The sequence below is a fragment of the Xenopus laevis genome, chromosome 1S, assembly GCF_017654675.1.
Source record: "Xenopus laevis strain J_2021 chromosome 1S, Xenopus_laevis_v10.1, whole genome shotgun sequence".
In the NCBI taxonomy this organism is placed as follows: Eukaryota; Metazoa; Chordata; class Amphibia; order Anura; family Pipidae; genus Xenopus; species Xenopus laevis.
In genome coordinates, this window is record NC_054372.1 from 8,711,544 (window position 1) to 8,739,026 (window position 27,483).

Here is a 27,483-nt window from a genome sequence, read left to right on the forward strand (position 1 = left end):
TTTGCTTTGCTCATTAAATTTTATTTAAGCAACTGACATGCATGCCAGGGGGATGATTGCATTGTATTCAGAGGTTTACATCTTACAGTTTGACATAGCATTTATTTATACATATACAAAGAAGTATCAGATTAGGAGGACATTAGACATTTTGAATAACTTGTGATAGGTCCCACTTTTCCCAGCTTTCCATTTAGGTCTGACAATTTCTGTTCTAAGTGTATATAGCTTTTTACATTTTTGACAGGTCATTCACAAAATTATGCCATTGGTCATAGGACGGAGGGTCAGAGTTTTTCCAACAGTAATTTATCAACTTCCTGGCTAATAATAGCACTTTGTGCAAATATGTTTCCAGTGGTGGAAGGAGCACCAGGAAAGTAGTGATGCTGAGAAGTCACAACTTGGGATGTCTTGGTAGGGGGTCCCTATCTGCAGAGATAGGGTATCTAGGATCCTGGCCCAGTAGGACTCCAACTTTGTGAACATCCAGAGGGTGTGGAGGAGGGTAACAATCTCAATCTTTAAACAATCTTTAAAAAATTTTATTATCTGGATAATATGGAGATGGGCAATTTGGCTCTTTCTGGATAACGAACTTCAAGATAACGGATCACATACCTGTAATAGTTGTATTGTAATTATTGCTTGCATTGGGGCACTAAGTAGTAATAAACAATAATCTAGTATAATAAGTAAGTTAGCATTGGACTCTAATTGATAGATTATTGTCCTATTATGACTCATTTGCTTTTTTCAAAATATATTTGCTGAATTCTCACCCCAACAAGATCTGTTAGATGTGAAAAGGATAGAACAGTACTATGGAGGCGTAGGAGCTATTCATATAGTAACGGAAAGACAAATGGGCATGCATTTATAATATCAAACATAGATTTTGTCTTTTCTTCCGGACAAAGGTAGTAGAATGGTTTATTTATACTAACAGTCATGCTTGATGAATATATGCTTGAATTATTTATAATTGCCAATGGCTACAGCTTCAGTAAAATCCAAAAATCAAGAACTTAGAAAACACCAATATTCAGTTAATAGGGAATGACATGCTGGATTAAACAGTTGTTTGGAATACAATTTTACCAGCAAGATATTTTTTTTAGCATTCCATTATTTAAGAGCATTTTATGTTATCAGGGTGGTGCAAGAACAAAGTATAATTAGTGAAGAGTGGATTTTTTTCGCCAGGCATACACTTCTGAGATTCAAGGGAAAAACATGGCTACTGTTCTTCAGAGTTTGGCCAAAGCAGGGTTGACAATTTCCAGTGATAATTTAGGATGTAAGAAACAGCGCTAGATGCAATAAATTAGTAACATTTTATAATCCCATTTCTGCTGATATTGTGCAAATAATATCAACCTTCCCATTCTGTTCAACTGCACCACTTGAGTATTTTCATTGATGTTTTTGTTGGTAATAGCAAAACTTGATAAACGCTCATTAAAACAATAGCAACATTAGTTCATGAGTTCTTATAGCAGGTCACTGGCCAGCAGCTATATCTTGCAATCTTCATTTTCTCATCTGGAAACTGCTTAATGTGAGAGATGCCAAAGGCTTTTGCTTCATTGTTATGAAGTATGGAGCACTAATTAGATCTTTGTGAAATAAGTTTCTTTCTCAAGCAAAGTTTTTTTATTAATTTGCCACTTCTGGGAATTAAACATAGATCAAGCTGTGAATTTGTGCCGGGCGAATTTATCCACCCATACCTAGTGAACAATGCAGGGGGGATTAAAGGTGTGAAAAATGCAGGAGTTTAAAGTCTGAATTTGAGGTGTAAACAATGCAGTGGTCAGTTAATCTCAGTACTGATACATTTTAAAGTTTACACAAGTTTAGCAGTCACAGCAGGCAAACTTTCATGTGGAGGCCACACAAGGTGGAGTAGCAGGCCGTCATTTGGATAACACTGCTCTAGTCTAAAGCCTATAGTCCACTGATCTTTTCTAAGGGACAGAAGATCCCCCAATATCTCTCTATAATATCCAATATTGGACTTGTAACCATGTCACTACACAAGGGTCTTTCCTCTAAAAAAAACAACCCCAACCAACCTTGACTGTCTTCCTCAAAGTTTAACTAGTGTAATTATTCAGCTGCAGTTTGAGCCAAATTTTGTCCGTGTAAAGGGCCCAACGATCAGATCCTAATGAATGGTAACGGGCGGTCGGATCGCTGGACCGCATCAACGAACAGATGCGGCCGCGATCCGACGGGATTTTTAGTCCCATCCGATCGAGATCTGCCAGACTTTCAGCCAGATCTCAATCGGGGAATCCCGTCGGGGGGCCCCATACACGGGCCAATAAGCTGCCGACTAGGTCTGTCGGCAGCTTTTATTGGCCCGTGTATGGCCACCTTTAGGCAGAAATTGTCTGCTATTGTGCTTTTGTTTTTGTCCACACAAAAAATAAAAGCACAATAGCAGCGTAAGTGTAAGATTCCCAACCTCTTTGAGTTTCCTCAGACATCCCTTTTAACAGTTAAGTTGCATGTCTCTGCACTCTCTACAGAGAAAAAATGCCTTACCCTTTAAGGACTGGCCAGATATGGGATGACTTTGACGTAGTTGGCCAGTTTAAATATATTGCAATATATGGACAAACAATTCCTATTTTGTTTAAAGGGTAAGGCATTTTTCAGTAGCCGTATGCACAAAATGTCTCTGTCTTAAATATACTGATAATGGGTTGAGTGCAGAGGACTCTTGTATTTGTCTATATGTAGAATTGCTATGTTAGCCTATGGGGACCTCCTAGAACCTATAGCTAGGGATGTAGCGAACTGTTCGCCCGCGAACTAGTTCGCGCGAACTTCGACCGTTCGCGTCCGCCGAATGTTCGCGAACGTTTGGGAACGTTCGCATTTTGAGTTCGCGTTCGATCGTTCGACCATTCGACCATTCGAATTCCTTCGACCGCTAAAAATCGAACGATTTCCATTCGTTCGAACGATTGTAAGCATTCGAACGATTGTAAGCATTCGATCGAATGAAAAGCATTCGATCGAATGGCTTCGATCGTTCGATTCGAATGAAAATCCTTCGATCGAACGATTAAAATCCTTCGATCGTTCGAATCGAACGATTTTAGCGGGTGTTCGAAGTTCGCGAACTGTTCGCGAACGTTCGCATTTTTTGCCGGTGTTCGCGACCGGCGTTCGCGAACACCAAATCGGCAGTTCGCTACATCCCTACCTATAGCCAGTATTTGGCTAAGTGTTGAGAAGTCAAAGGATTTTTTTATAAAATCGTAAATCGTGCGATTCGAAATCCTTTGACTTCGAATGTCAGACTATCCTATTCGATGGTCGAATTTCAAAGTTTTTTTCACTTCAAATTCGACCCTTGATAAATCTGCCCCTAGGACTATATTTCATTGTTGAAACTTAGCATTGCTATAGATTAGAAGGAACAAACAAAAAATAAGAAATATTTGTTCTTTTAGACTCGGTAGGTGGGATTATATTTAAATATGTTATAAACATTTATATTATTTCTGACAAAGTACATAACTTTACATTTATAAACACGGAACCTCATTATCCAGTTTGCTGCTTAGTTTTCCAATTTAGTCAAATCACTCTGCACAAGGCAGCACCTGCATAGAACTCATAGTTTGGCACAATTTGTATCATCTAACAAAATAGAAACAGCACTTTGAAAATTTCTATCATCTAAAAAAATATAAACAGCACTTTGAAAATTTCTATCATCTAAAAAAATATAAACAGCACTTTGAAAATTTCAAGGTTCATTGGGACCTTGAAAAAGGTTGCAATGGGGACTAAAACGTCGGTTATACATATATTATAATACAAGCTTTTTCACTTCAAGACCCTTGGTGCTGTTTTTTTTTTTGTTAAATGGATTATACTAAGGCTTTGTCTGTGCACAGGGGCAGCTACCAGGTGGCTTTCTGGTGAGAGGTGCTGTCCAATACCAAAGTATATTTATATATAAAGGTGAGGTTGATAACAAACCCCTTCCCAATATTTAGCTGGAACCTCTTTTCTTCTAATCGGAATGGGTGACCTTGTGTCAGCTGGAAAGACCTACTGGTAAATAAATCATTAGAGAGATTATTATATGATCCCCTTAGATATTTATACATAGTTATCATATCCCCCCTTATATATTTATACATAGTTGTCATATCACCCCATAAGCGCCTCTTCTCCAGCGTGAACATCCCCAATTTGGCCAGTCTTTCCTCATAGCTAAGATTTTCCATATCTTTCCATACCTGTATCGTAGAGCTAAAAACTAGTGATGGGCGAATTTATTCGCCAGGCGCGAATTCACGGCGAATTTGCGCGATTCGCCGCCAGCGAATAAATACGCGAAACGCCCGCAAAACTTCATGGCAAAAATTCGCCAAAAACGAGACGCCAGCGCCATTTCACGAATTTTTCGCAAATTCGCCCATCAGTACTAAAAACATCTTAAGTGCAATGTAATTTTGCCTTCCGAAAAAAAAATCCATATTGGTGGCAAAACAATCCTATTGGGTTAAATGATTTTTAGCAGACTTTAGGAGTGGAGATCCAGACTGCAGAAATATCCCTTATCCAGAAACCCCAGGTCCCAAGAATTCAAGACAATAGATCCCATATCTGCATATAGCAACACTGACAATGTATATTCTGGTCCAACAATCTATAGTACATAACTAATCGTCAGCTTTTAGTGGGCCCAGCTTATGCAGCAGGTATTGGTATTACAGGTATGGGATCCATTATCTGGAAACCCAATATCCAGAAAGCTCTGAATTACAGAATGGCCATTTCCCACAGACTCTGTTTTATACAAATAATCCACATTTTTAAAAATGATTTCCTTCTTCTCTATAATAATAAAACAGTACTTAGTTCTTGATCCAAACTATAAATAATCCTTATTGGAAATAAAAACAGCCTATTGGGTTCATTTAGGGGCATATTTATCAAGGGTCGAATTTAAAAGTTTTTGCAATTCAAAAAGACCAACCGAAATTAAGGTTTTTTTTTGGCCGAATAGGTCAGTTTTCAATCAAATAGGTCCGTATTTGGCCAAATTTGAATCGTACGAATCAAAGTAAAAACTGAATTTTACCTATTCCCTAATTCCACTAAAAAATTCTAATTTTCACTTCGACCCTTGATAAATCTGCCTCTAAGTGGCATATTTATCAAGGGTCGAATTTCGAATTTGGAAAACTTCGAAATTCGAATTCAAAAAGACAAACCAAAATTTTTTGGGTTGAATAAGTTAGTTTGCGATCGAATAGGTCCATATTCAGCCAAATTCGAATCGTACAGTACGAATCAAAGTAATAGCACATTCGATCAAATTTGAATCAAAGTTTTTACTCAAAAAAAGTCCACCAATTGACTCCAAATAGGTTCTAAGAGGTCCCCCTTAGGCTAAAACAACAACTTGGCAGGTTTTAGGTGGCGAATAGTCAAAGTCAAATTTTTAAAGAGACAGTACATGATAACGTTTAGTATCCAAATTTTTTTTTTTTTTTAAATTTGAATCAAATTTGGACTATTCCCTAGTCGAAGTACACAAAAAATAGCTCGAAATTCAAATTTTTTGAATTCGAATATTTACCTCGACCTCTGATAAATCTGCCCCTGAATGTTTATATGATTTTCTTGTAGATTTAAGGTATGAAAATCCAAATTACAGAAAGAAAACCCCAGGTCCTGAGCATTTTGGATATCAGGTCCTATACCTGTATATGGTTGCAGTGGGTTATAAAAACATATTTTTCTATGTTGCTATGTAACAGCCAAATGCAAATGTTTCCTTATAAGCTTTAGTTTTACACTTCAAGTGATATAGATGTTATTAATTTTAATATTCTTTCCTGTACTGGGATAAATATCTGTTTTTCTTTCTGTCAACAATATCTGTCCTAACTGTTTTCTTCTCTGCAAGCTCTGACAATACATCATAATGCTTCTTTATCAGGGATGTAGCGAACGTCGGAAAAAAAGTTCGCGAACATATTCGCGAACTTGCGCAAAAATGCGAGCGGTTCGCGAACGGTTCGCGAACCCCATAGACTTCAATGGGAAGGCGAACTTTAACATCTAGAAAAGACATTTCTGGCCAGAAAAATGATTTTAAAGTTGTTTAAAGGGTGCAACGACCTGGACAGTGGCATGCCAGAGGGGGATCAAGGGCAAAAATGTATCTGAAAAATCTGCCTGTGTGTGCTTGGAAGAGATAGTGTAGGGGGAGAGCTGTTAGTGATTTCAGGGACAGATGATAGTAAGTTTGCTGGCTAGTAATCTGCTTGATACTGCTCTGTATTGGAGGGACAGAAGTCTGCAGGGATTTGAGGGACATTTTAGCTTAGGTAGCTTTGCTGGCTAGTAATCTACTGTTCTCTTTAAACAACTGCCATACGTTGACCTTGTAGGCATTGTTTGCCCAGTTTTTTTGGACGCAGCCACTGAAGCACAGTTGCCATAAAAAATATGCCATATAAATGCTGAAAATAGTAATTTTTCGCCATACGTTGACCTTGTAGACATTGTTTGCCCAGTTTTTTTGGTTGCAGCCACTGAAGCACAGTTGCCAGAAAAAATATGCCATATAAATGCTGAAAATAGTCATTTTTTGCCATACGTTGACCTTGTAGGCATTGTTTGCCCAGTTTTTTTGGCCGCAGCCACTGAAGCACAGAGGCCAGAAAAAATATGCCATATAAATGCTGAAAATAGTCATTTTTTTGGTCGCAGCCACTGAAGCACAGTTGCCAGAAAAATTATGCCATATAAATGCTGAAAATATGCATTTTTTGGTTGCAGCCACTGAAGCACAGAGGCCAGAAAAATTATGCCATATAAATGCTGAAAATATAAATTTTTTTGGTTGCAGCCACTGAAGCACAGAGGCCAGAAAAATTATGCCATATAAATGCAGAAAATATGCATTTTTTTGGTCGCAGCCACTGAAGCACAGTTGCCAGAAAAATTATGCCATATAAATGCTGAAAATATAAATTTTTTTGGTTGCAGCCACTGAAGCACAGAGGCCAGAAAAATTATGCCATATAAATGCAGAAAATATGCATTTTTTTGGTCGCAGCCACTGAAGCACAGTTGCCAGAAAAATTATGCCATATAAATGCTGAAAATATAAATTTTTTTGGTTGCAGCCACTGAAGCACAGAGGCCAGAAAAATTATGCCATTTAAATGCTGAAAATATGCATTTTTTTGGTCGCAGCCACTGAAGCACAGTTGCCAGAAAAATTATGCCATATAAATGCTGAAAATATGCATTTTTTTGGTTGCAGCCACTGAAGCACAGAGGCCAGAAAAATTATGCCATATAAATGCAGAAAATATGCATTTTTTTGGACGCAGCCACTGAAGCACAGTTGCCAGAAAAAATATGCCATATAAATGCTGAAAATAGTCATTTTTTGCCATACGTTGACCTTGTAGACATTGTTTGCCCAGTTTTTTTGGTTGCAGCCACTGAAGCACAGAGGCCAGAAAAAATTAAACCAGTAGGGTTTGCACCCTAGTTTGTAACGGTGGCGGAGGGAGGAGGAGGACGCTAAAGGACAGCTGTGTGTGGAGTCATGAGGCTTGAAGAGAAGGACAGCTGCATAGAAGTCAGAACAAGTCTTCCGGCGTGCAGTAACCCTCCGAGATCCACCCCTCATTCATTTTAATAAAGGTCAGGTAATCGACACTTTTGTGACCTAGGCGAGTTCTCTTCTCAGTTACAATCCCTCCTGCTGCACTGAAGGTCCTTTCTGAGAGCACACTTGAGGCTGGGCAAGACAAGAGGTTCATGGCAAATTGTGACAGCTCTGGCCACAGATCAAGCCTGCGCACCCAGTAGTCCAGGGGTTCATCGCTCCTCAGAGTGTCGATATCTGCAGTTAATGCCAGGTAGTCCGCTACCTGCCGGTCGAGGCGTTCTTTGAGGGTGGATCCAGAAGGGTTGTGGCGCTGCCTTGGACAGAAAAACATTTGCATGTCTGACGTTACAGACTGGCCAAAGGGCTTTGTCCTTGCAGGTGTGCTCGTGGCAGGATTACTGGCACCTCTGCCCCTGGAATGTTGATGAGTTCCTGAAGTGACATCACCCTTAAAAGCATTGTACAACATGTTTTGCAGGCTGGTTTGTAAATGCCGCATCTTTTCGGACTTGTGGTATGTTGGTAACATTTCTGACACTTTATGCTTGTACCGAGGGTCTAGTAGCGTTGCGACCCAGTACAGGTCCTTCTCCTTAAGCCTCTTGATACGGGGGTCCTTCAACAGGCATGACAGCATGAAAGACCCCATTCTCACAAGGTTGGATGCAGAGCTATCCATCTCCGCTTCCTCATTATCAAGGACTGCATCATCCACGGTCTCCTCCCCCCAGCCACGTACAAGACCAGGGGTCCCCAAAAGGTCACCACTAGCCCCCTGGGAAGCCTGCTCCTGTTGGTCCTCCTCCTCCTCCTCCACAAAGCCACCTTCCTCCTCTGACTCCACTTCTGGCACCTCTCCCTGCGTTGCAGCAGGTGCCTGGGTTCGTTCTGGTGATTCCGACCAGAAATCGTGCGCTTCCAGCTCCTCGTCACGCTGGTCTACAGCCTCATCTGTCACTCGTCGCACGGCACGCTCCAGGAAGAAAGCGAAGGGTATTAGGTCGCTGATGGTGCCTTCGGTGCGACTGACCATATTTGTCACCTCTTCAAAAGGTCGCATGAGCCTGCAGGCATCGCGCATAAGCACCCAGTAACGGGGGAAAAAAATCCCCAGCTGTGCAGATCCAGTCCTACCACCCAGTTCAAAAAGGTACTCGTTGATGGCCCTTTGTTGTTGCAGCAGACGTTCCAACATAAGGAGCGTTGAATTCCAGCGAGTCTGGCTGTCAGAAATCAAACGCCTGACTGGCATGTTGTAGCGCTGCTGAATGTCAGCAAGGCGTGCCATGGCTGTGTAGGAACGTCTGAAATGGGCCGACACCTTTCTGGACTGGGTGAGAACGTCCTGGAATCCTGGGTACTTGGAGACAAAACGTTGGACTATTATATTTAACACATGTGCCATGCAGGGCACATGTGTTAAATTGCCTAGTCTCAACGCTGCCAACAGATTGCTTCCATTGTCACACACCACTTTTCCGATCTGCAGTTGGTGTGGGGTCAGCCACCGATCGGCCTGTGACTGCAGAGATGACAGGAGTACAGATCCGGTATGGTTTTTGCTTTCCAGGCACGTCATCCCCAAGACAGCGTGACAACGGCGTACCTGGCACGTCGAATAGCCTAGGGGGAGCTGGGGGTGCACAGGTGTGGAGGAGGAGAAGGAGGACCCAGCAGCAGAGTAAGAAGAAGAAGAAGACGAGGTAGAGAGCGATGGAGGAGTAGAGGTGGTGGCAGAACCGCGTGCAATCCGTGGCGGTGACACCAACTCCACTGTTGTTGTTGAGCTACCCATTCCCTGCTTCCCAGCCATTACCAAGTTCACCCAGTGGGCAGTGTAGGTGACATACCTGCCCTGACCATGCTTGGAGGACCATGCGTCAGTAGTCATATGGACCTTTGGCCCAACACTAAGTGACAGAGATGCGGTAACTTGGCTCTGCACATGTTGGTACAGGTGTGGTATTCCCTTTTTAGAAAAAAAATTGCGGCTGGGTACCTTCCACTGCGGTGTCCCAATTGCTACAAATTTGCGGAAGGCCTCAGAGTCCACCAGCTGGTATGGTAAAAGCTGGCGGGCTAAGAGTGCAGACAAGCCAGCTGTCAGACGCCGGGCAAGGGGGTGACAGTCAGACATTGGCTTCTTACGCTCAAACATGGCCTTCACAGAAACTTGGCTGGTGGCAGATGACTGGGAATGGGAACAGGTGGTCAAGGTGGAAGGCGGAGTGGAGGGTGGTTCAGACGGGTCAAGGAGAGCAGAGGTAGAGCAGTAAGATGCTGGACCAGAAGGAGTGTGGCTTTTAGTTTGCCTGTTGCCTTTGAGGTGTTGCTCCCAAAGTGCTTTGTGCTTGCCGCTCATGTGCCTTCGCATAGAAGTTGTACCTATGTGGCTGTTGGGCTTACCAAGGCTCAGTTTCTGACTGCACTCATTGCAAATTACAATGCTTTTGTCAGAGGCACACACATTAAAAAAATCCCACACTGCTGACTTTTTGGAAGTGTGCGATCTGGCGGTAACAGTAGAAGTTGGCGGCATTGGCGGCAATGGCGGGTGCGTTGGCCGGCTGAACACAGGTGCCGATACATGTTGTTGCCCTACTGATCCCTGCGGGCTGTCCTCCCTGCATCTTCTAAGTCTTATTCTCCTACTGCCTTTCTGACTCTCCGTCTCTCCATCTGAACTACCCTCCTCTTGCTCTCTTCTACTAGGCACCCACAAAACATCAATCTCCTCATCATCATTCTCCTCAGATGCATCAATTTCTTCTGACACATCACAGAAGGAAGCAGCAGCGGGGACCTCCTCCTCATCACTCATTATGTCCATCTCTATCGTGTTCTCTGCCAGAATTAAATCTGGTGTAAGGTCCTCATCTCCTTCATCTTCTTCTGGCAATAATGGTTGCGCATTACTCAGTTCAAGAAACTCATGGGAAAATAACTCCTCTGACCCCAGTGAAGAAGGGGCACCGGTGGTGGAGGAAGTGTTACGTGGGGTGGCCATAGCAGTGGAGGATGAGGAGGATGTTGTGGTAAAGTTAGAAACGGTAGAGGATGGGGTGTGCTGTGTAAGCCAGTCAACTACCTCTTCAGCATTTTGGGAGTTCAGGGTCATTGGCTTTTTAAAACTGGGCAATTTGCTAGGGCCACAGGATTGCATAGCAGCACGGCCCCTAGCACGGCCTCTGCGTGGCGGCCTGCCTTTGCCTGGCATTATTTTTAAAAAAACAACAACAACAACAAAAACTTAGTTGGTTTTTCTGGAAACGATAATACACACAGCTAGATGGCGGGTTGAAGAAAACAGTGTGCAAATAATGCCTACAAGGTCAACGTATACACTACTACAGCGGTGGATACGGATTACGTAAAATATATGAATGCTGCTTGAAAAAAAGTAACTCAAGTGGTTTTTCTAGAGACGATAATATTATCAATATTTAGACAAAATGTGAACAAGCTCACACAGCTAGATGGCGGGTTGAAGAAAACAGTGTGCAAATAATGCCTACAAGGTCAACGTATACACTACTACAGCGGTGGATACGGATTACGTAAAATATATGAATGCTGCTTGAAAAAAAGTAACTCAAGTGGTTTTTCTAGAGACGATAATATTATCAATATTTAGACAAAATGTGAACAAGCTCACACAGCTAGATGGCGGGTTGAAGAAAACAGTGTGCAAATAATGCCTACAAGGTCAACGTATACACTACTACAGCGGTGGATACGGATTACGTAAAATATATGAATGCTGCTTGAAAAAAAGTAACTCAAGTGGTTTTTCTAGAGACGATAATATTATCAATATTTAGACAAAATGTGAACAAGCTCACACAGCTAGATGGCGGGTTGAAGAAAACAGTGTGCAAATAATGCCTACAAGGTCAACGTATACACTACTACAGCGGTGGATACGGATTACGTAAAATATATGAATGCTGCTTGAAAAAAGTCACTCCGGTGTTTTTTCTGGAGACGGTAATATTATGGATATTTAGACAGAATGTGAACAAGGTCACACAGCTAGATGGCGGGTTGAAGAAAACAGTGTGCAAATAATGCCTACAGGGCAAATAATGCCTAAAAGGTCAACTTATACAATACTACAGCGGTAGTAAAATAAAAAAAAGTAAAATAAAAAAAAAATGAATATTAAAAAAAAAAATTAAAGTTGGTGCTGCTGAACTACTAGGAGCAGCAGATTAGCACACCAGTCCCACTCCCCAACACTGCTAGACTAATAGCACTGGGCTCTTATAGTAGTAGTAGTAGTAGTAGTAAAACAACAAAAAAATAAATAAAAGCAGTCCTTACAAGGACTACTGTTATTGCAGCAGTCAGCAGATGAGATCAGAAGCAGGACAGCTGCCCACTGCAGCTACATACAGAGCACTGCAGTAGAAGGTAGATTACTAGCCAGCAAAGCTACCTAAGCTTAAATGTCCCTCAAACCCCTGCAGACTTCTGTCCCTCCAATAACAGAGCAGTATCAAAACGATTACTAGCCAGCAAACTTTCAACTGTCCCTGAAATCACTAACAGGCAGCAGCTCTCTCCCTACACTATCTCTTCAGCACACACAGGCAGAGTGAAAAAACGCTGCAGGGCTTCGGTTTTTATAGGGAAGGGGAGTGGTCCAGGGGAGAGCTTCCTGATTGGCTGCCAACTACCTGCTGGTCTGGGGTGAGAGGGCAAAAAAAAGCGCCAACAATGGCGAACCCAAAATGGCGAACGTCGCGCGACGTTCGCGAACTTCCGGCGAGCGCGAACACCCGATGTTCGCGCGAACAAGTTCGCCGGCGAACAGTTCGCGACATCTCTATTCTTTATTCTCTGTTTGGAAATGTGTTTTACGTGTCAAAAAGGTTGCTGTCCGTTTGAAATACATTTTCAAGTTTTAGAATAAATGTTCCGTTGTATCACGAGGTTCCCTTTTATCAGAACACAAAAATTATATGGCTCTGCTTTTTAGCGTTTGCTCTTGTCTGACCTCCTTTTCCGAAGCCAACTTTTATTGGAACAATTTTACATTCCTTGTGATTTGTAGTTAAAATTCATTCTGTGCAAATCGAACAAAGTCACAGCATTTACAACCTCTCAGATGCTAAAGAACTGACCTATGGCTTTAGCAAACCGTATAAACAAGAGAAAAGGAGGTTTGATATGATGGTAGTGTATAGACAACATCCTTGTTGCTTAGATCCAGTTGGATCAACCAATGGTTATACATGTAAGGTTGAATACTTTGAGCAATTCAAAGCAAATTTCTCAGGCATCACTCGATGTGGGCTCCTCTGAAGATCAGATTTGACTCAAACAATAAGACCATTTTGTACTTTAACTACAATTAGACTGCAGATGTGAAACGTTAATCACTTGATCATTAACCTTAACAATGTCAATGTGCTCTTCCCTTGAAATTCATCGAAATGCACGAGGTGGGTAATAGTTGCAAGAAAATGGCCCAATGAACTGCACCTTATCGCTTTATTTAGTTTTAAATGCAGTGTAAAGGGTTTACCCATTGGCAAAAAGAAATACAGCAAATTCTCGCAGTAAGAAATGAAGGAAACATAGGACAAGTACAGTTAAAGTGACAGTTATGTACATACACACACACACACACACACACGTACACACACACGTACAGGATCTGTTATCCAGAAACCCATTATACAGAAAGCTCTGCATTATGGAAAGGCCATCTCCCATAGACTCCATATTGTTCAAATAATCCAAATTTTTCAAAATGATCTCCTCTGTAATAATAAAACAGTATGATCCCAACTAAGATATAATAAATTAGGGGCAGATTTATCAAGGGTCAAATTCTGAATTGAAAACAATTCAAAATTCAAATTCAAAAAGACCAACCAAAATTAAGTCAAATTTTTTTTTGGTTGAATTGGTCTGTTTTTGATCATATAGGTCCGTATTCGGCCGAGTTCGAATCGTACGAATCGAAGGAATAGCGAATTTGATTGAATTTGATTCAAAGTTTTTACTAAAAAGTCCACCAATTGACTCCAAATAGGTTCTAGGAGGTCCCCCCCCTAAAACAGCAATTCAGCAGGTTTTAGATGACGAATGGTCAAAGTCGAATTTTTAAAGAGACGGTACATGATAAATTTCGATATTCGAATTTTTGGATTTTTTGCAAATTTTAATTGAATTTGGACTATTCCCCAGTCATAGTACACAACAATAGCTCGAAATTGAAACAGCAATTCAGCAGGTTTTAGATGGCGAATGGTTGAAGTCTAATTTTTAAAGAGACAGTACATGATACATTTCGATATTCAAATTTTTGGATTTTTTGCAAATTAGAATATCAAATTCGGACTATTCCCTAGTCAAAGTACACAAAATTAGCTCGAAATTCAAATGTTTTCAATTTGAAAATTCACCTCAACCTTTGATAAATCTGCCCCTTAAGGTATGAAGATCTAAACTACAGAAAGATCTGTTATCTGGAAAACCCCAGGTCCTGAGCATTCTGGATAATAGGTTCCATACCTGTATGTGTATATATACACATACTGTAGCTAAACATTATCTCGAGATGGGGCATGGTTTGCCTACTTTCAAGTATATGGGTATCGATCATGTTCCTATGCCACGTAGGGGAGGAGACCGCTCACGGATGTTGCTGCAGCGTGAATGCTTTTGGATTAAAACCCTGGATACATTAGCTCCACGAGGGTTAAATGAATATTGCTCATTTAATTGTTTCCTTGAAAAACGCTAGTCTCTGCAACTTTTTAACATCTTTTTGTCCTCCAAGATAAGATTTATGATGCATATCATGTTTTGTGTGAATTATTACTTTGTTTCTTTTTTGATTTTGTGTAGAAGTATATCTAGCACTCTAATTGTTGCCAATTATGGTGCGGTCCTTAATGGTGGATATATATATATATATATATATATATATATATATATATATATATATATATATATATATATATATATATATATATATATATATATATATATATATATATATATAAATATATACAGGTATAGGACCGCTTATCCGGAAACCCGATATCCAGAAAGCTCCGAATTACGGAATGGCTGTCTCCCATAGACTCCATTTTATCCAAATAATCCACATTTTTAAAAATGATTTCCTTTTTCTCTATAATAATAAGTATATATGTAAATATGTAATAATAAAACAGTCGCTTGTACTTGATCCCAACTAAGATATAATTAATCCTTATTGGAAGCAAAACCAGCCTATTGGGTTTATTTCATGTTTAAATGAATTTCTAGTAGACATAAGGCATGAAGACCCAAATTACAGAAAGATCCGTTATCTGGAAAACCCCAGGTCCCGAGCATTCTGGATAACAAGTCCCATACCTGTATATATATACATATTTACATAGGTATATATGTCACAACAATTTATTGATTTCTTCCCAGCGCTACAGATCAGCAGCAAATTTTTTTTTTCTCTGGACTTTAAAAAGCAAATCAAAATATGTAGGGAATACTTATTAGCAAATATATGCTAAGCTGTTCTTTGCTGTGAACTTTAATTACCTTATTCTTTCATTTGAATGTCAATGTACTTGAACATACAACCTACAGACACAGCATTAAGGGAAATACTTTGCCAATACAGAAAATGTGGGGATCTGCACCTGTGTTAATTCAAGATTTTGGGATTTTGGTTTGCAAAGAGTTTTGTTCTAAATAACCCAAATGGAAGCTCTGCAATAGAGTAGATGTGTAGTACCCTATGAGTGATGGACTTGTGTTCTGAGCATAAAACACTTGTGAAAATACTGTTGCAATCAGTTGCAAAATCAAGAACACCTGGTGCTCAAGTTGAGAACAGGAAAATCTTATTTGAATGCTGCATGAGTGGCCACATATATTTAACATGCTGTGCTGGGAGTAGCAGTGGCAGCTTCTAAAATATTCTTATGGAACCATATTTTGGCTTAAAAAAAGAAAAAAAAACTAGTAGAGTAGAGCATGGGTTACATTGGACTTTCTTTCTTCAGTATGGGCCTTAGCTATGTTGAAGAGGACACCTCAAAACTGCAAAAACTGTTAAAACAAAAACTGTTTCCAAACAAATAACTCAAGGCTTTATTCAATTAAAGCACCACAGGGTTGAGAATACTCCGAGCATAATCGGTAGTTGAATAAACTACTTACAGATTACTCACAGATCCAATACAGAATGGCACCACTGAAGGAATAGTTCACCTTTCAGCTTGTCAGTACTTCATGTGGTCTGGATCCCCAACAGTAGATACGGAAAGAAGGAAAATTTTAGCCTATTTCCCTTCTCAGTATTGCAGACCCTGCACTAGAGGCAAGCAGAGTCGAGGCAAGGAGAGCTACTCCTGTCTATCCTCCTAAAGTTCACTAACTCACTCTCTAGAGAGTTCTATAACAGTTATTCTGTACACAAGCTTACCTCCTTCAGGGGCTCCCTGCTCCCCGATTTCTCTAAAGTGGTTGTCCCTTTATGGCCTAACATTTCTGGGGCCATGTTGATACCAGGCTCAATGGAACATCCACCCAGATCAACTGCTGCAGACCAAAGAGAAAGGACCTCCCCTTGCAAAGCAATTTGTTACAGTGAAGAAGGAAATAGTCATTAACCTAAGGGCAAATGAACTGGGTATGTAAATAAGTATAAATGGTTACATGGGTTTTTTGCCCAGCGACAAGGAGATAAAGCATTGTAGGGGATTAAAGCCATACGGGCCATTGATCCTATGGGCCCCTACACTTACATGTGAATGTTTATTTTTCTTGGTAAACCAATAGCTTATTCATAATTACAGAACAACTTTTTCTATTACCTGCTGAACTGACCAATTCCATTGCAAGTCCTTCTTTTCTCTCCAGCAATAATTGGTTGTATCCATTATAGATTACCACAAATCTGTCTGAGAGCACCGGGGCAATAAAACATCCTTTGCACCATTAGCTTTTGTATATTTTTTTCGAATCATTTCAATGTTTTTTTGTATGTGTTTCTCTGTTTTTGTTTAATATCCACTCCAGATTTTGTCATTTCACAATATTTTTGCTTCAATCCCTTCCCTGTTCTTTTACCTCACTGCACTTTTCTTTTCTATTTCTCCTTGTTTCCAGTAGCTTTGCCTCTCCTCTTCGTCAGTCTCCCTTGACTATTTATTTTATTTTTTATCTTCTGTTTTCTTTTTCTCTGACTTCCTTTTATCCATCTTTCATTATTCACAATAACCTTGGCTCTTTCTACTTTATTATGCACCTCTCTTATGCTCATTTTCACCCTTTCTTCCAAATCTTTACCCAGCATTGTAATGTTACCTTGTTGTGTGTTTTTAAATATATATACTTTTTTTCTACTTTAGCATGTTCCCCTTATTTCTTCCCTTTCTAGCTTCTCCTTACTCTCCTTCCATCATCTATACTTGTGCCTCTCTTGATGTCCATCACTTTCATTCTTCATGTTTACTATAACAGTCAATTACAATAATTGACAAGAAATCACTTAGCTAAGGGAGCTGCCACTACTAGATGGGAACATTGATTAATCAAATTTTAGATGTCATATTCCTATTGTTCTTATTGATTAATACAACTCACTATTTAGAGGCATTTGAACATTTTTACAAGGACTGGGTTTAATTCTTTACTTTAATCATAACTAATAAATGGAGCATTCAGTGCAGTGGCAGCAAATTTACCTTTTCTGTTAAAGAATAGAATTTCTGTTAAACACATTGCCCTATATATTTTTACTGATCAATTCTAGGGATTCAGTAGCGACAAAGGTCAGCTAACCTTAGGGCTACCATCACCCAGAATGTTGTGGTCATTTTAGGGAGGTTCCTACTAAAATCAAAGATGTCATTTTAATGCAGAGAACTAGAAATGATTCAATCCAAATTGTATCCAAATGTGCAAATGCAAACGCTTTTAGACTGAATTGGTCATCTATCATTATACCAGTCAACAAGCCAACCTGTAAGATCTTTACATTAACTCGAGGTTTAACAATCTCCTGTCCTAGTCTGTAATCTTTTCTTTCCTTATTGTCCGCTCATGATTGCATGGGCTGCATAATGAATCTGTAACACACCCTTGTTGACGGATCTGGGTGAAATTCACTTTACAAGAATTGCTAACAGGATGCATAGAGCTGAAATAGGTAGCTGATAGGAACATTCATAATATATCATTATTTCAAAGGGAATTGAATAAAACTGTGTTATACTCACAGCATCTCCATTTCAGTTATACACTCTGCATCACCATCGATTGATACTTCTATTAAAGGGACATTGCATTGACTAATTCAATCAGTGGGTTGTCATTGTAGCCAAAATTGTACAGTATTTAAAATCCGAGCATAATAAAAATGAAATTTTTAGTAAATATTGACTTAAGAATGCAGGATTAATAGCATTGTCCCTAAGACCTTCCCAGTGTAACTATGCAAAGTATTCAGAATTAAGCACAAAAACAACATGGATAGTCCAGATTCAAGGGTCATCGTAGGACATCCAGAATACTTGTTCCCCTTACCAAACAAAGTATAGTAAGAAAGTTGGCACCAAAGGTAATTTAGAGCTATGTTCCCTTGGGCTCAGTAAGTCATGTAAATCAGTGCTGGCACAGCTGTAAAAGACATGACTTTTTCCTCTGCTGCAGCTAATCCAGGTGTCATTGGGATGGTAAAACAAAGAGCACCTCTCGCAGAACAGCATGACTGCACAGCTGAATATCAATATTTTACAGACTGCATGAAAGGACAAACGTCTGCGCGGAAAAAAACGACATTCACTTACTGCTAACAGCTGAAAGCCTTAGAAAAATGTTCTGCTTTCATTTCCTCTCTTTTTATGAATAAAATAAAAACATGATTGGAATAAAAGAGAAGAGGAAGAACTCACGGATTGAGTTTGATATGTAAATTGTTCCACAGCTCTTGTGAACTGCAATTGCAAGCAGGCATTGCAGATACCTACATTTTATAGGTATGAAAGCAGTTTAAGCTCACTCGTAGTCACTGGAAAATATATTAAATTGAAATTTGAACTGAATAGATTCTAATAAAAAATAATCATTATTTTCAGCATAAGTTAAGAAAATGAATGTATAATAAGAGCCATTATTATTATTACTAATACTATTATTATTACGTATAGGGCAGCCAATATTGTTTATATAAAAACAAAAAAGAAAATAAGAATTATTATTTGGTATTTGGCATCCAATAACATTGATGAAAGAAAGAGAAAAATAACGGGGTTATTTATCAAAGTCCAAATGCTAAAAACTCGAAAAATTCAAGTTTTTTTACTATAAAATCCAAATTGCTAGTGGAAAAAACCCCACAAATTTAATATACCCTGCGGATGTAGAAAAATCAGAATCGGAAAATCCGCCATCTCTGATCTGCCTAGGTTGTATATACTGTAAGTCAATGAGAAAGGCCCCTATTCTATTTGGAAATTTCTCTTGTCTGCAATGGAATTAGCCCGAAAATCGAACTATTTTGAGGTATTAGGGAAAAAATTTAGCAATTTGGGTTTTCGCTCGATTGTCGAGTTTTTCCCTGATATGATTAAATTGAGCTCTTTAAATAAAAAATAAGGTCAAATCATGGATTCTAGTTAAGTCAGACTTTTTTATTTTTGAAAATCAGATAAATTTAGATTTTGATAATTAACCCCCGTAGTATTATTTTTATGTGTTTAACAGCCAATATTGTTTAGAAAAAAAATTAATAATAAAGGGTGCTATGTATCATTATTATTATTAGTTATTGGGCAGCCAATATTGTTTTCTAAATACACACTTAATAATATTATATATATATATATATATATATATATATATATATATATATATATATATATATATATATATTTTAATACACAAAAGCCATTAATATTCTGTAAATTATAACCTTATAAATGGCTCTTAGTGATGTCATCAGTTATTAACCGAGCTTATTGAAGTCATTTCTGGCTCACATTTTGTGTATTATAATAAAGTACCACTTGTTGGAAAATGTAAGGATATTAGAAGTAACCTTGGAGTTCCATAATCTGTATAAAAGCACGAGGCTGAAGAAACAACTCTTTGACTTATAATATCCTTATATTTTACAATATTAATAATATTATTATAATTGTTTTATTATTTGGTTTATTTTATGAGCCTTATTAAAAAGAACTAACCATTTTTATAGTGTTTTACAGATCAGATTAATATTGATTCTCCCTAAAGTTATTTTGTCCCTCTGGAAGCATTTCTTAAAAGTGCATAAAAGTGTGAATAACTAATTCTTGCAAATGGCCAGTCTTTAACGACCTGCCAAACTAAATTATCTGTGACCATAAGTGACATAACATAACAAATTATATATAGCAAGTGAGGCTGTGCCAGGGAGTTTATGTCAGTCTTGTACAAGTGGAATGACTTATTTTTGACTGGCTGGTTTCTGCTACACAGTTTGTTATAATCAGGAGATACAGTACAGGTTCACACTTAGTGTTGTATTTCCCTATGAGTTTGACATACATCCTACCTAGTTGCTTCCACTAGAAGTGGAACTCACTGTTTCGTAGAGGCTCCAACAGGCAATGTCTGGATGTAAATTACCAGGTGAATGTGTCCCTTGGCATCCCACACCATGTAGCATAGAAGAGAGGAAATTGGAGGACTGCACACCGGATCATTTAAACGTTTGTATCTTTATTCATCTAACATTAATATACACGCATGGCATTATGGACCTGACATGTTTCGGGTGCTTCCACCCTTCACCATAGGCATAATTGGCTGTAAGTCCCAAAGAACTTCTGGAAAAAAGAGGAGGATCCAGTAAAAGCCTGGGTTTGGAACCAAATCCACAGGGTTGGCAGGGAGTTCTTGCTGCAGCATCCAGTCAGAGCCAGAGAAAGGCAGCAGAGAGGGTGAAAGTGGTGTTTGGAAAGACTGACCAGGGAGATCTTGAGGAGGGCTGCAGTGTGTTTTGAATACACATTTGAGCTCCAGGCATAAAGAGAGCCCTGTTTCTGTCTCCTGCATGTGGATACTTTGACCACATTTGAGTCCCTAGGTTGAGGACAGGTTTTGTTTGTGCACCTGCTACGTGGGAGCAGCCGCAAAGTTTCAATGGGGCAAGTAAAGGGTAAAGGTAGCACTACATGGAGTGTAAGAGCTCTTGGGAGGGAACATTGGAACTAAACTGTACTTATATGCATTTGTCCACCCAGAGTGGACTGTGGGTCTGTGGAATTTAAAGACTGTGCCAAGGGTTTGTAACACTAATCTGACTAGGCGGACCAAAAAGGGGTTAATTGCCAAACTAGTTGTGGGAGCATGGATTACACGTGACTCAAAATCTTCAGGCTAGGGCCTTCACTACAACTCTCAGGCTACTTTGCTACACCAAATAATAATGGGCGCCAGGAGATTTTTGTGATGAACCAAACAAATAACAATTTATTTGCACAAGACAAATGAGCCCAGGGTTTACTTACAGAGGTTAAGGCATACAAAATGCCACACAGCAGGCTGACAGATTACATGACACAGCAGAGAACAGTGACTGCCATCAGGTAAGGTAGTCAAGTATTACTTCCATTTTCTTCTGCAATATACCTCAAGGTGGTCCTGCTCCCACAAAGTGGAGTGGCCAGGGACAACATCTTTCTAATCCTGACACCCTATCCACTGTGGCCCCTTCACTCTAGGCAATTCAAGCTACTCACTGCTACAATCCTCGATGGAGCTCCAGCTACTCTTACTATCTGTCCCCTCTACCTTACTTTCCTAGAGAGTCAAACCCTAGTAGCTCGTGAGCAACATGCTGCTCTCCAACCCCATGGGTGTTGCTCCCAGTAGCCTCAAAGCAGGGGCTTATTTTTGAATTCCAGTCTTGTAGGCAAGTTTGGTTGCATAAAAACCAGGTGCACTGCCAAACAGAGCCTCAATGTAGGTTGACAATCCACATAGGGACTACCAAATGGCCAATTACAACCCTTATATGACACCCCAAGAAGATTTTTCATGCTAGTGTTGCTCCCCAACTCCTTTTTACTTCTGAATGTTGCTCACAGGTTCAAAAGGTTGGGGATCCCTGCACTAGAGGATATTAGAAGTAACCTTGGAGTTCCATGACCCTCTAGGGCTCACACTTTACTGGGCCTTGTTGTACCCAGGCTCAATGGGAGCAACTAGTTGATCAGGATACAGCAACCAAAGAGGAAGATATACCCCTTCTCTCTCACTATACCAAAGTGTAGGTAACAGTGCCTCCTGGCCAATAACTTGGGTATGCAAATACTTAACTAGATACATGAGCTTTTGCTCAGTAACTAGGGAAGGAAATAAAGTCATAGGGGTACATTAACCCTATGGGTCCCTACAGGTTGGATAGTCCACACAGATACACCAGAGCAGGGTATCACTTGTCATTACTGCAATTTTACATATATTGGTTTACTGCAAACTGTGTGGTTTATTTGTCCTAGTGAAATTCCTCAATGCCTACTAGGTGGAGGTACTGCTCTAAAACCCCAGCTCCCAGTATCTTTCATTAGTGATGGGTGAATAAATTTGTCTGGCATGAATTTTCACGTTTGCCGCTGGCCAATAAATTTGCGAATCTCCCGCGAAAATTTGCTGGTGAAAATTTGCCGGAATCAATTTCCGATTTTCACAGTTTTTTCGTGACAATGTCAGTTTTTCATGATTTTTTAGTGGAAACCTTCAAATTTCACGATTTTTTTGTGAAAACCTTAAAATTTCATGATTTTTTAGTGAAAACGTGCGAATTTCACAATTTTTTTCATGAACTTTCCGATTTGGCGATTTCTCATGAATTTTTCGGCGTTTCGCGAATTTCCCGCAAAATTTTTTGGCGAAGAGAAACGGAAGAAATTCGCCCATCACTAGCTTTCATGTAAACAGGTGCAGGTAGCTTGATTGCCATAACTGTGCCACTGTAATAGTATATACCAGCAAAGGGTTACAGTATGTTAAATGAAAATATTAAGATCTAACTATATAATTATTTGTTCTTTGCATGACAATAATATTTTTCTCTATTTTTAATGTTTTTTTCTGTTCAGGGTATAACTGAATCTGCTTGTGCGTTCATGCTCCGCTATGCTTTCATTGTTCTCTCTGTATACACAACCATCTCCTCCTTCTTCTCTACTTTACTTTGATAATGTCTTTACAATAGAGATTTATAAACTTCTTTGGCTTCAAATCCAACATCCGTCCAAGAACCCTTTAGTACATAGAACCAGATATAATCTCTAAATCTTATTTTAATTGCTATTTAAGTGCATGCTTGTGTAGCACTATTTTGACTGGTGTGATATATGAAATACACACTGTTTTTTTTATTTTTCCTTGTAACTCTGCACAGACTGGCAACACCAAGCAACTCCCAGCATAGTACACTTTTATTCAGATGGCTTATTGCTAGATGGTAAATGAATGTTTTTTGTACTAATTATCCTTGGTGGGGCTCAGAACTGAGCTTGTTCACTAACTCTGATCTGTTGAACTGACAGGATCTTATAATCACTCAATAAATACACAGTCAAAGGGTCCTGTTCCCCCTTTATTACAGCAGTGAGGCGTTTCAGACTCATGGGGATCCTTACTATTTTATCAGTTGGCAACAGGACATCTCAAAAAGGTGAAAAACCTTCTTTCCCACAAGTCAAGGGTACCTCTAGGTTAAGCTGTGCTCCACTACTGCCACTACTCTGCCACCATGATCCATGTTATACTGTTAATTGTACTCATCTGCTCAGAGCTTTCACAGATGAAGCACAAGGTATCCCATAAAGTGTCTGGTTACAACCAGTTGTGATATCACAAGATAACTTTTAGTTGACTAAAGCTTCAATGAAAAGGTTACCACAAGATTTTCCCAAGGACCTTAGTCTCTCAATACACATTGTAAAGTGAAGCACAGGACTGTGAACATGATTGCTGGAATGCCTTTGATATTCAGTGTGATGTTTGTCTTCTATGCTAATGAAGTATTAGCACTAGGGACTAGAACAATGTATAGACAACCACTGTACAGAACTGTTATGTCCTATTCATTTGGATGTAGCATTTGAATTACTGTTTATAATGAAAATTATTAAGTTAAAAACCATAGGAGAAACACCGACATGTCCTCTCTGTTTCCTCATATCGTGAATGTGTAAATATCAGATCACAAGAGCTATAAGAATTTTAGCTTGCAGTGTTATATAAATTAAAACCCATACCATATGAGTGTGCTGGTAGCTCAGTGAGTGAGGGAAGTCATATAATGGTAGAGAGGTTGCAAGTTCAAGTTCTTATCAAATTTGTATTTATTTTGGAGATCTACATATAGTTTATTACTCTTCTGCTGGATCTGTATATATAATATTACCTATTCATGAGTAAACTCATTAACTTTGACAATTTTTACACGGCAGAATTTTTGCCGCAGTTTTGCGAATTTATTCGCCAGGTAAGGATGGGCGAATTTTTCGCCATGTTTCGCTGTGGAAATGATGCCCATAGACTTCTATGGTGTAGTGCGTCAAAAAAAAATACGTGCGTCAAAAAAGAATTCGCCGGGCAACAACATTTTTTTGACGCCCATAGTCTGCAAATTTTTGGCGAAACAAAACGAGTCAAATTCAGCCATCCCTATTTGCCGGTGGTGCAACACAGAAATTAACTTCAAATTCGTGCCCATCACTAATATTTATGGATAAAACTTCAGTTTTACATCCCCTGATAAAGTTTTCCTTAATTTTACTTTTATTTATTTTTTTGTGCTCACTCTGGTTTTCAGAGATGGACTTTTTTTTTTTTATCAGATATCTGACCAGTCCTTCCTAAGATCCCCTACACAGACAGATCAAAGAGCTGAAAGATCAGACTAGTCCTTGGATCAGCTTGTACTATGAGCTATCTCCCATATCCCTGTATTCCCTCACTTGCTAAACACCATCCAACCCCTTCTTATACCTATCTAATGTATCAGCCTGTACCCCTGATTCACTTCCCAGCTCTCCCTGTAACACCCCTTTCCCTCATCTAATCTCATTGGCTCCCTCCTGTCTGCTGGGAGGAGCTACTGGTGAATAAAGCATACGACCCTTCCTTATACCTATCTAATGTATCAGCCTGTACCACTGATTCAGGGAGACAATTCCACATCTTCACAGCTCTCACTGTAACAAACCCCTTCCCAATATTTAGCTGGAACCTCTTTTCTTCTAATTGGAATGGGTGACCTTGTGTCAGCTGGAAAGACCTACTGGTAAATAAAGCATTAGAGAGATTATTATATGATCCCCTTATATATTTATACATAGTTATCATATAACCCCTTAAGCTTGAACATCTCCAGTTTGAACATCTCCAACTTGGCCAGTCTTTCCTTATAGCTAAGAATTTTCATACCTTTTACCAGCTTAGTTGCCCTTCTCTGGACTTCTCTAATTTAATAGTGTAACATAAGTAATGAAGATAAATTATGGGATGTTAGCAAACCATCATCTTCTGTTAAGCATAATCTCAGTATTTACTCTACAATTAATACATTCACTGTGATCTATTTTGTTCAGTCATTTAATCTTGTTTCCCGAACTGAAATCAAATTCCCCCAGAATGACAGTGACAATGAGGCTCTTTTCTCTTATCGTAATCTATTTTCTTTTATCCACCCTAGGATTGCTGGTGATAGTGTTGGTTTTATTCTAGGCATGTCATGTAACAAACATCCATGGTTATTGTTCCGGTCATTAATTCTTCTTGGATGTTCATATTTCTAACAAATCTAGGATCAAGCCCAAAACACACTGTATGTCAAGAGAAAGGAATTTAATAAGGCTGCAGTGTTTTATTTACATAACCCACTAGTTGTGGTTGTAGTTTTTAAATGCAGTTCAAAATGTTATGTTAATTGTGTTTTGTTAGGTCACACAGAAGTGTGAAGCTCTTAAAAAGATGTTATTTAATGTAGGTGTACTTTATTGTAAACTAAATTGCAATTACTCTAATGTGATTACCTAAATGAATGGTTTGTTCATAGTCCTACTCCATTTACCACATTCGCCTTTACCTACTGCTATTGTATCCTGTTTTCAAAATGACGTTTGTCATAAGAAGCGCCCTAGTGACATCACATATAGTGATGGGCGAATTTATTCGCCAGGTGCAAATTTGCGGCATATTCCTGCGATTAAATAAATTCACAAAACCGCTGTGAAAATTATCCATAAAAAATTCTGTTTTTTTTACGCCGGCGTCTGCTTATTTCGGCGCATTTTCACCGGCGAATGTGTGCCGACGTCAATAACGGATGCTGGTGTTAAAAATGAGAGGCCGGCGCTGTTTTGCAAATTTTTTTCCAAATTCGCCCATCACTAATCTCATACAGTAGTTGAAGTGCGTCAGTCAATCTATATCTAAACATCAATCCCTGAAACAATTTTGTGCTTGCTTTATATAAGACATAGGTTCTAAACTGTAGGACATTCCTCCAGAATTATAGGTTATTTAGGGGAGAAGCAGATAATTACTTCTCTCCAAAAGAATCTCTTGATTTTCCCCTTACAAAACAGCAATTTTACCAGGTTTGGGTTAGCAATTTTCTATAATTCAAACATCAAGAACAGGAAGGACAAAAGAAAGGCAACGTGAGCAAAACTAAGTGAAGTAAACATTCTAGCAACATTTTTGTTCTATAAATAGTTTTTTTTCCTTAAAGTAATATGCATCATTATTTTAGAGCAGACTGCTTGAAGTAATATTAAAATTAGAACATTATTTAGCACCTATTTGGATCACGTGAGCATGATGCTTTGACGTGTTTATTGTTTCTTAAAAGCAGTGTTATTATTGTTGTCTATTTTGCATTAATTCTAGTAGATGCAAGAAGAGTACAAAAAAAAGACATTTTGCGCTACTTATTAATGTAGACAAAATGTTCCAGAGGTAACCTCCGTACATCATCATCCTTATGGCTGAAAATAACAGCACACCATGTACTTTTCTGCAGAAATAGGAAAGTGATTAATCATGAATGAGAAACAGTAACAGAAGCAATTTTATTTTCAGTACCTGCATTTACTGATTTAAATGTAAACTGCTGAGGAGATCCAAACAAGAAGTAAGGAGAAACTTGAGGGGGAATGTAATTGCAAGCGTTGTTGAAAATGGCATTTTTGCGAATGTTTAGAGATTCTCGCAATGTAAAATCATTCACTGGAGAATATTACATTGCTATTGTCACGTTCGGCACCCTATATCCAGAACCCAAGCTAAGCTCCCTGGTCTCGGCTCTCACTTCTGCCTTTAACCGACGCCTTTCACCTCGGGAGGAGCCCTCGGCTAATCAGATACCTCCAGGTCTTAATTGAGAGAGGAGCAAAGCTAACGGTTCTGGACGAGCAAAGGGGCACGATCAACTCACCAGGATACTGGAAGGAAGAACACCACCAGGAACAGGCAGGCCGGACCAGCACAAGCAGAGAATTGTCAGACAGGCCAGAATCAGATTGGAGAGCGTAGAATAGTTGGTGAACAGGCAAAGGATCAGGATTGGAGAGATCTGAGTAGTCACAGATAGGCAGGGTAAGGATTGGAGAAGTCAGAGTAGTAAAGCAGACATGCAAGGGTCAATACACAAAGGATCAATAGTATTCACTAAGAATAACACACCCAGGAACAAGGCTAACTGAACCTAACAACGGGCAGTGAGAAATTCAAAAAGCTCCCTTTAAATAGTTGAATTTCGCGCCATTGCGCGATGA